The 9,485-nt window shown below is 50.6% G+C and overlaps 1 non-coding gene across 1 annotated transcript; it reads left to right on the forward strand.

Annotated features, from left to right (window-relative positions):
- The first annotated feature begins 7,737 nt into the window (after positions 1–7,737).
- Positions 7,738–7,806, forward strand: LOC114807734. The gene has a single exon (XR_003755809.1). It is a non-coding gene; the product is annotated as a small nucleolar RNA SNORD123 (small nucleolar RNA).
- Positions 7,807–9,485: the final 1,679 nt, after the last annotated feature.

A 9,485-nucleotide genomic window follows, 5' to 3' on the forward strand; every position in this document is an offset into this window, starting at 1 on the left:
GGTGGGCAGGGGGTGGGCAGGCAGGGGGCAGCTGGGTCAATCGCCCCCTAACCGAGGCACAAATAGCAAGCCGGAGAGGGGCACGGGCCGGACCGGGGGGGGGGGGGGGGGCAGAAAGGCGGACTGTTGGTTATCGATGCCGTGGTGCGGGGCAGCGGTAGGTAGCAGGGCAGGGCAGGGCAGGGCGGGGAGGGCAGGGGAAGGGTGGTCGGCGGAGCCCCCCAAGGAGGATCACCGCCCGCCGGAGGGGACGCGGCCGGGACCAGGGACGGAGGACGAGGAGGAGGAGAGAGAGAAAGGGGGAGGGGAGGAGAGGAGGAGGAGGAGGAAAAGGAAGAGGGGAGAGGAGGAGGGGGAGGAGGGAAAGGGGGAGAGGAGGAGGAGGAGGAGGAAAAGTGAGAGGGGAGAGGAGGAGGAGGAGGAGGAGGAGGAGGGAGGAGGAGGAGGAGGAGCCGGGCCGTGCAGCCTCGGCGGCCCCTGCGCTCCCTGTCTTGGGGAGGGGAGGGGAGGGGCGGGGCGGGTCTAGATATATACGCACACATACACACGTGTCTATAGATGTGCACGTGCGTGTATAGAGAGACACGTGTGTGTGTGTGTGTTTCTGCATGTATGTATGCGTGCGTGTGTGTATGTGTGAGTCCCTGTCCCGGGCCGGGCCGGTCCCGACCGCTCCTCCTCTCCTCTCCTCTCCTCTCTTCTCCTCTGGTCCCCTCCCCGTCCGTCTGTGCGGGCCGCCGCTCTACTGGGCTCCCGGCCCCGGACCCCCCGGGGACGAGGGACCCCCCCTCCCCTCCCCCCCCCCCCCCCGAGCCGCAACGCCGGGCACGAGGAAGGGGGAAGGGGCCAAGAGGGGGGCCAAGGGGGAAGCCCGGGGCGGCAGCAGGAGGAGGAGACAAAGGCGGGAAGGGGTCTGCCCCGCTCCTCCCTCCGCCCCCTGGGGGGGCGGGGGGTGGGTGGTCCCATCCCATCCCGCCCCCGCCGCGCTCCTCCTCCCCCTCGTGCTCCCGCTCCTCCTGCTGCTCCTCCCCCTCGTGCTCCCGCTCCTCCTGCCGCCTCCTCCCCCTCGTGCTCCTCCTGCTCCTGCTCCTCCCGCTCCTCCTGCTGCTGCTCGCTCGCCCCCCCCCCCCCGCCCCCGCCCCGTGCTGTCCTGCCCGCTTCTCACCACCCCCCACCGGCTCCTTCCCTTCCTTCCCCACCCCCCGTCCCGTCCCGCCGGGGCCCTTCGGAGGAGCGTCGGCCCGGGATCCCCCGCCCCGTCTGCCCCGCCCCAGCTCCTCCCCACCACCACCAGCACCAGCAGGACGATGGCATCCTCGACCGCTTCCCGTGTGCCCAGCACTGTCCTAAACGCCGGACCACCGTCCTAAGCGCTCAACGCCGTCCTGAGCACCGACCCCTGTTCTAAGCGCCGACCGCCGTCCCCCGTCCTAAGCTCTGACCGCCGTCCTAAGCTCTGACCACTTTTCTAAGCGCCGACCCACCGTGCTGAGCGCCGGACCACTTTTCTAAGCGCTGACCACCGTCCCAAGCGCTCACCACCGTCCTGAGCACCGGACCTCTGTCCTGAGCGCCGAACACTATCCTCAACGCCGATCACTGTCCTAAGCACCGGGCCCCAACACGGTGGGCCCCGGGTGGAAGGCCCGCCGCCTGGACATCCGCACGCCCGGCCCCGCACCGACGTGCACGGGCCCCTCGATGCTGTTTGGCTAATTTTAATGATGTCGATGAACATTAACACCCGGGACCTGAGCTCCGAGCGAGAGCCGAGCGCTCGCCTCGCCGTGAGCCGAGCGCTCGCCTCGCCGTGAGCCGGTCGTGGGCAGGGACCCCGTCCGACCTTCCGCTCCTTCCTTCGATCGTGCTCTGACGGTGTGCGGAGCACCGGGCCCGGCGCTTCTACTCTCCCGAGCGCTTGGCGCGGTGATTTGCACCCGGTGAGCGCTCGGTAGATACCCCTGACGACGACGATAATCATAATCAGAGTCTACGGCGGGGAGTAGGGACGTGGGAGGCCCGAGGTCGTGGGTTCTGATCCCGCCTCCGCCGCTCGGCTGCTGTGTGCCTTTGGGCAAGCCGCTTCCCGTCGATAAAACCCATCGATAAAATGGGGATTCAGACTGTGAGCCCCACTTGGGACCACCTGATTGCCTTGTGTCTCCCCCAGCGCTCTGAACGGCGCTTGGCGCATAGTGAGCCCTTAACAGATACCATCGTTCTAGATTTTAAGTAGGCGGACCATTTCCAGATGGAAAGATAGACTCGCTTCAGAGAAAGATCAAATGAAGGGGTCGCTGGGCCTGGAGAAAGTGGAGTGGGACCCCAGAGTCGGTAAATAAATACAGATGATGATAGTAATGAGAAATGGTCCTAAAGGACTCAAGGGTGAGGGTGGAGAGACGATGAGAAACAGAAGGCCACGACAGCGGTTAGCAACAGGTGGCAGCTGCGAAGCCCGTGGCAGAGACCCGAGGACCACCTTTCTCTCCGGTTTTGGGGAACGGAGTTTTCATCCCGCTATTCCTTCCTCTGTACTTCGTTTTAACTCCCTCGGGAAGACCGTTCCCCGCAGCTCCCGGGACATTTGCTGAAGTTGACCGACAACTGACCGGGATGCTAGGAAATCTCCAAATTTGGGGATTGTCCCGGCCCCGGGGGGTCAATGACCTCATATAGAGAGCGTGTGCCTGCCTGTCTCTGTCTCTGTGTATAATGAGCATGTTTGCACTTGGACCCTATTAGTTTGTGCTTCCTGTTGCTTTAGTTTGTGTTTCTCGTTTGTTTGTTTGTTTGTTTACACTTTTGAGGAAGCTCCGGCAACAAACCTGTCTTTTCAGAGGCAGGAGAAGCCAGCTGCTTTTTTTTTTTTTCTTTTAATAGTAAACTGCAGGCAAATGCGGAAATGAAATTGAGCTTGGGAGTCAGAAGACCTGGGTTCCAAGCCCTGCTCTGCCACGCGCCTGCTACGTGACCTTAGGCACCTTAACTCTCCGTGCCTCGATTTCCTCATCTGTCCAATGGGGGTTATATGTCTGTCCCCGTGGGACGGGGACTGTGTCCTACCAGACTTTCTTGAATCCACCCCAGCGCACGGTACAGTGTGTGGCACCTACTAAGTGCTCAACAAATACTATTCTTATTATATCTTATAATTACATATATATTCTTATTATACTATACTATGCACTATTCCGTGAAAAAAATGCACAGGATTTTTTGAAGTTAAAAGACGACATGTGATGTGAACCAAAACCCAAATGTTACAACTCCATCTAGACTGGAAGTTTGGGAACAAGTTAAAGTAAGTATAACTTACTTTAATATAGTTGGTTTTTAGAAAATGCCCAGAAATTCTTCACTACAACAGAGCCTTTAATACATAGCGTGTTTTCTTTCAGGCTAAAATTCTGTTGGTACCCCACAAAAATAAATGAATTGTAAAATGCTCAGAATGTCACTCGCTTATTTAAACAAGAAAAACGTTATTGATGCATTAACTGATGCAGTATTCAGAGGAAAATCTTCAATTGCAAAGTTTATCATTGGAAGGAGAATATTGGATTCCAGTGCATTTAAAAGTTTCTTGGAGATTCAATAGTCCACCTTTACATCCTGAAGGAGTGGTAGTCACTCTTGTCAATTTCAGTTCCCCCCCACCCCCCACCGTGTCACCTTCTTTCTCTCTCTATTGACTTTCAAAAAGCCTGCCCCCAGTGTTTTGTATTGCTTGAAAGGGTGGGTCGAAGATTACCTCTCAGAGAAACAATTATTAAAGCTACAAAATGCCACCTCAATGGGGAGGCCCAGCTTTGAGACTCCTGAGTTCCAAGAAGACCAACAGGTTCAGGCACCCCCAACATTTTTGCAGAGCACCTGCCAGCGATGTGTGGAAGGACCGCACAGACATGAGAAGTCGCGGTTTTTCCGAGCCTTGTAGAGCCACATCCGCGATCCGTTGACAACGGAAGTGTTCCGATTAGGAGGACGGTAATGTTTCCATTGAAATCGTGTCTGCAGCAAAGGATCCCTTATAGTTTTAGATGGAGGGTTTCATACTCTTACATTATGGGCCACTCGAATCCCTAGGCAAGGACAGTAATGATATCGGTGACTGATTCTGCTTCCTGGTAACAGCAAAAACCACCAATGGGAAACCTGTGTGGAAACAACACCGAGCGCCTCCGGCAAAATCCAACTGGCGTATTCAGGTTGGCCGAAAGCCATAAAAAGGCATCCTGATGATAATTCCCTCTTGGAATTTACACGGCCCCCGAGCCCCGGCTGAATCTCTGCCACCCGTGCCCGACACACCCGCCTCTGGACTCTGCCGGAGTCATTCCCGAGCAATGACTGATTGACGTCCATCATCGCTAAGCGACTCCGAATGTCATTTCGGAGTGTCAAACACCAGCCTGACTGCATGAGCCGTGAGAGGAGCCGAGCCGGAGAAGAGTCAAACGTAAAGCAGGGGGCAAGAAAAGGGAGACGGGGTCAAACTAAAGCAGAGAAGGTAGTTGAAAAATCAAAGCGGCAAATACGAGAAGCATTAGGGAGGAACCGAGGGCAGGATAAAGAAGCGAGGCTGAAACGCCCTCAGCCTCCCCTCAGCTCTCCACACCATGAGACAGTAGAGAAGCACTGTGGCCTAGGGGAAAGAGCAGGGGCCGCGGAGTCAGAGACTCGGGTCCTAATCCCAGCTCTGCCGCGGACCTGCCGGGTGACGTTGGGCGAGTCGCTCCTCTGGGTTTCCGCATCTGCAAAATGGGGATTCGATACTTGTGCTCCCTCCTATGCAGATGGTCTGCCCCAGCTGGGACCTGATGATCTTCTATCTACCCCGGCACTCAGTACCGTGCTTGACAGAGAGCAGGCACTTAACGAATATCGCAGTTATTATTGTTATCATTAGAGGTCCTCAGGACAAATAACCCTGGTACTGAGATAATGTGGCGGCACATGCTTGGGACGAGACAGACCCTCGAAAATGGATTCTTCAATTCACTGTCCTTTTCTGATTTCCTCTTTCCTTCATTCGGCCGCCGAAGAGCCGCGGCGAACACGGCATGGGGCCCAACACCGAGTCGGTGCGTAGTGTTGTTTGCCCGTTCTCTGTGAATTCATATCCATCATACTCACTTAGCCAACTGCCTCCTATCAAATAGGCGAAGGATTCCTGGAGCGAGTAGAGTATGGGCTTGCGTGACATCTCAAATGTCCCTCATTCCAATGCCTTTCTCAGAAGGGTCGACTGGGAAGGGATGACCAGTCTTTGAGTGACACGAACCCTGCCTCTTCCCAACCCGCAGGTGGTGTCCCAATTTCTCAAAGCTAAAATTTCATCCTCTTATGTGTCCGCCGCCGCCGCTGCTGCTGCTCAGGAGGAGATTGCCGGGAATAGCTCAGTAGCCGCTTGGCTCCTGCTCCCACTGCTGGAGGAGGTGACTCCCAGGATCCTTCGCGTGAGAGCAGCTGCACGGGCAATGGAGATTGATAGGGAGCCCTCAGGTACACTTTTGTAGGATTATTCCAATCCCTGCGGTTTTCCTTTCTCCACTCGGAAGTCAGAGATGTTGGCGACTTTAAAACTTCCCCGGCGCCAGAGTTCCGGATACTGTCCTACCACCACCCTAGCGATAGCCTCCTCTTAAGCACGAGTCTTCCCCCGGACAACTGTAGATTGGGGAAATCCCAGGGGTTGGTAAGCTTGTGGACATACCAGAGTGAGTGCCTAGGAGCTCTTAGGTCGGTGAGGCAGATGAAAGAAGTGGAGCAGCTCTTCCCCCCAACTGATCCCTCTCTGTCCTGGCCCACCTACCTACTCTTGGAAAGAGCCTGGGCTTCGGAGTCAGAGGTCATGGGTTCGACTCCCGGCTCTGCCGCTCGTCAGCTGTGTGACTGTGGGCAAGTCACTTCACTTCTCGGTGCCTCAGTTCATCTGTAAAATGGGGATTAACTGTGAGCTTCACGTGGGACAACCTGATTACCCTGTATCTGCCCCAGGGCTTAGAACAGTGCTCTGCACATAGTAAGCGCTTAACAAATACCAACATTATTACTCCCCCCACTTCAAACTTGTTCCCTTCCGTCCCCACCGGATCAAACATTTGTAGCAGAATTTCAGAGCCAGTCCAGCCCCGGACTTCAGTAGCTTAAGGGAGCTTATCGTCCTTTCTAAATTCGATGGTGAAGTTCGGGGAGGAAAGGGAACACGTCTACCAACTCTGTTGCACTGTACTCTCCCAACGGCTTAGTACGGTGCTCTGCACGTGGTACACGCTCAATAAACACGAGTGATTAATCGACTAAGCATTGCCATTACTAACTAGCGGTGCTAAGAATCTGATTTCCAGGGCGGGACGGATGCACACTGAAATGACTCGGAGATTAAAGAGAAGAAAACGAGGCACCCCTCTGCATTTCCGAAATTTTAAAAGTTCAATAGTTTCCTTGAATATTTTGTTATAGGTAGCAGGTAGAGACTGTGCTCAGTCAATCAATGGCCTACATTGAGCGCTTACTGAGAGCTAAGTCACGGTACTGATGCTTAGAGGGGAACGCAGAGGTAGCAAGAAGGTTCCCTGACCTCAAGGAGTTGATACTCTAATAGGGCAGATGGGCAAAAGTTTTGACGGCTCGTGAATGCCGGAGGAGGAACAGTTGGAAAGGGGAAACGGTCCACACACATCTGGATAAGATAGCTGAACAAATAACCGAATGTAACGAAAAATGTGTAAATAAATAAAAAGCCCCTAAAGTTGTATGCATTCAATTGCTGATAATGATAATTCATTCATTCATTCAATAGTATTTATTGAGCGCTTACTATGTGCAGAGCACTGTACTAAGCGCTTGGGATGAACAAGTCGGCAACAGATAGAGACAGTCCCTGCCGTTTGACGGGCTTACAGTCTAATCGGGGGAGACGGACAGACAAGAACGATGGCACTAAACAGCGTCAAGGGGAAGAACATCTCGTAAAAACGATGGCAACTAAATAGAATCAAGGCGATGTACAATTCATTAACAAAATAAATAGGGTAACGAAAATATATACAGTTGAGCGGACGAGTACGGTGCTGTGGGGATGGGAAGGGAGAGGTGGAGGAGCAGAGGGAAAAGGGGAAAATGAGGCTTTAACTGCGGAGAGGTAAAGGGGGGATGGCAGAGGGAGTAGAGGGGGAAGAGGAGCTCAGTCTGGGAAGGCCTCTTGGAGGAGGTGATTTTTAAGTAAGGTTTTGAAGAGGGAAAGAGAATCAGTTATAGTGGTGTTCGTTAAGCACTTCCTCTATGCCAGGGACTGTACTAAGCTCTGGCGTAGACACAAGCAAATCGGGTTGGACACAGTCCCTGTCCCACCTAGGGCTCACAGTCTCAATCCCCATTTTTCGGATAGGTCACTGAGGCCCAGAGAAGGGAAGTCATTTGCCCAAGGTCACACAGCAGACAAGTGGCAGGATTAGAACCCATGACCTTCTGACTTCCAGGCCCTTGGTCTAGCCACTAGGTCACGCTTCTCCCGGGCCATGCTGCTTAGGCATTCTCTGTCATAAGACTCTGATGAATTATGGAGATGCATCAGAGAACTACTACGTCTTTAGATTTCTCAGTTTTGAAGTACATATTTTAAGAAAATTTCTTTTTTTTATAAACTCTTATTAAACAATTAATCAATAACTTTCCACATGAGCACTTAAAGCACAATTTAAGTCTCTAAGGAAAAAAATCTAAATGCTTGGTGAAAATGATGAATATTGGGGAACTGATTTATGCGACTTGAAAAGGCCATCCATTTCCTGATTCACCTTGATTTCTTTTAGAAGGAATACAAGCTTAATCAACCACTTCTGTGAATTGATTTAACCATTTTTTGTCTTTACTCTTCTCATACCACTTTCATTTCAGCCGTTTTCCTAAATTGACATCTTGGAGAAGCAGAACAAAGATGGGGAGAAAGTGAAAAGTGCCTTGAAGAAATCCACGAGCTGCCTGGGATCCTGATTGACATAAAAAGGAAATTTGAATTCTTTGTCTGGAGTCTTTTTTAAAAAAAAAAAGGAGCAATGAGATGGTGTTAAAATGATAAAAAGAAAAAAAAATCTACTACCTACAGACCGGAGGCTGTGGCCTCTTCACACTTAAATCTTAATTGGTCGGTTCTGCATATCAAAGAGATCTAGGAAAGCCTAGGAGATCTAGGGTCTTGGGTGGCTCTGTTATCACCTATTTTCTTTTAGTGTGCTTCTTACAAAGGCAAAGTGCTACTCATTTGGTGGTTTGTTTATTTTGGGGGTGGGGAGGGAGGGCGTCGGAGAGTTTTGCTTCTGAGTGTTCCAAGATGCAGCAATATTAAAACTCTCACTTCTGAGTGTAGGTATGCTGTACTGCGAATTTGATACACTATGGGTATCAATGTGTCCTACATTCATCTACCTTTGAATCTTTAAAAAAAGATGTTAATTGCTGTTTAACTGTGTAATCACAACAACAGTTGTGCCAAGGGATAACCAATTTATTTGCTACATCATATAGACCGATGAACATACAGTGACCTTCAGGTAAAAGAATAAATCTATTGAATAGATCAACCTGATGTGGAATATTTCCTTTAAAGTACAGAGAATCGCTGCCAATGAAGCGTGTTATCTGCATGCCAAGGTTTTGTTTTGAGCAGATGTCCAATTTATTAAGGATATTTAGCAATAATTATCTCGGGCAAAGAACTTATTACATTTTTGCATCAATAGGTTGGGTTTCTTCGCTAACACCGTGCCATTTGACAATGAAAATGGCAAACAACAACAAATGATCAAACGTATTTTGCAAATAACCTTTTAAATAATGAGACTGACAAAATCTTGGAAGTGAAAATTGTAAAGGACTATAAAAGTAAAATTAAATTTTAATTTTGGAAGCACTCAGAAATCATCTTATTTCCTCATGGGTTCACGTAGTCGTACTCTCCAAAGTGCTCAGTTCAGTGCTCTGCATGTAGTAAGTGCTCAATAAATGCCATTCACTATTTACTATATTTGTATTTTGTTTACCTAACAGACACGTGTTTATATTTCCCAGAGATTAAGGAAAACAAGGCACAACTATTCCTATATTTACTGTTTCTGTAGTTTACCTCTTCTCACAGTCTTGTGTTCATATTTCCCTTTAGAGTGAAAACTCTTTGCCAGCAGGGATTGTGCTTCATATTTCTGTTGTACATTCTGTAGCACCTAATAGTTTGCAGCGCACACAGAAAACCATGCAATACTGATAATATCGTTTGCTATGTTATTTAAAAAACGATCTGTGGGTCAATGGAAAAGTACACGGAATCTTGTTTGGTAAAACTACTGCTGCAAGTAATGAGTTTGAAGCATCATCCACAATAACAGGGGGAAAACCCTCACAAACCTCATACTTTATATTATGCAACGATAGATGTTCTGATTGATATATTGATTTTGCAATATAATCTGTTCCTTCTTATA

The sequence above is a fragment of the Ornithorhynchus anatinus genome, chromosome X3 (assembly GCF_004115215.2).
Source record: "Ornithorhynchus anatinus isolate Pmale09 chromosome X3, mOrnAna1.pri.v4, whole genome shotgun sequence".
NCBI lineage: Eukaryota > Metazoa > Chordata > Mammalia > Monotremata > Ornithorhynchidae > Ornithorhynchus > Ornithorhynchus anatinus.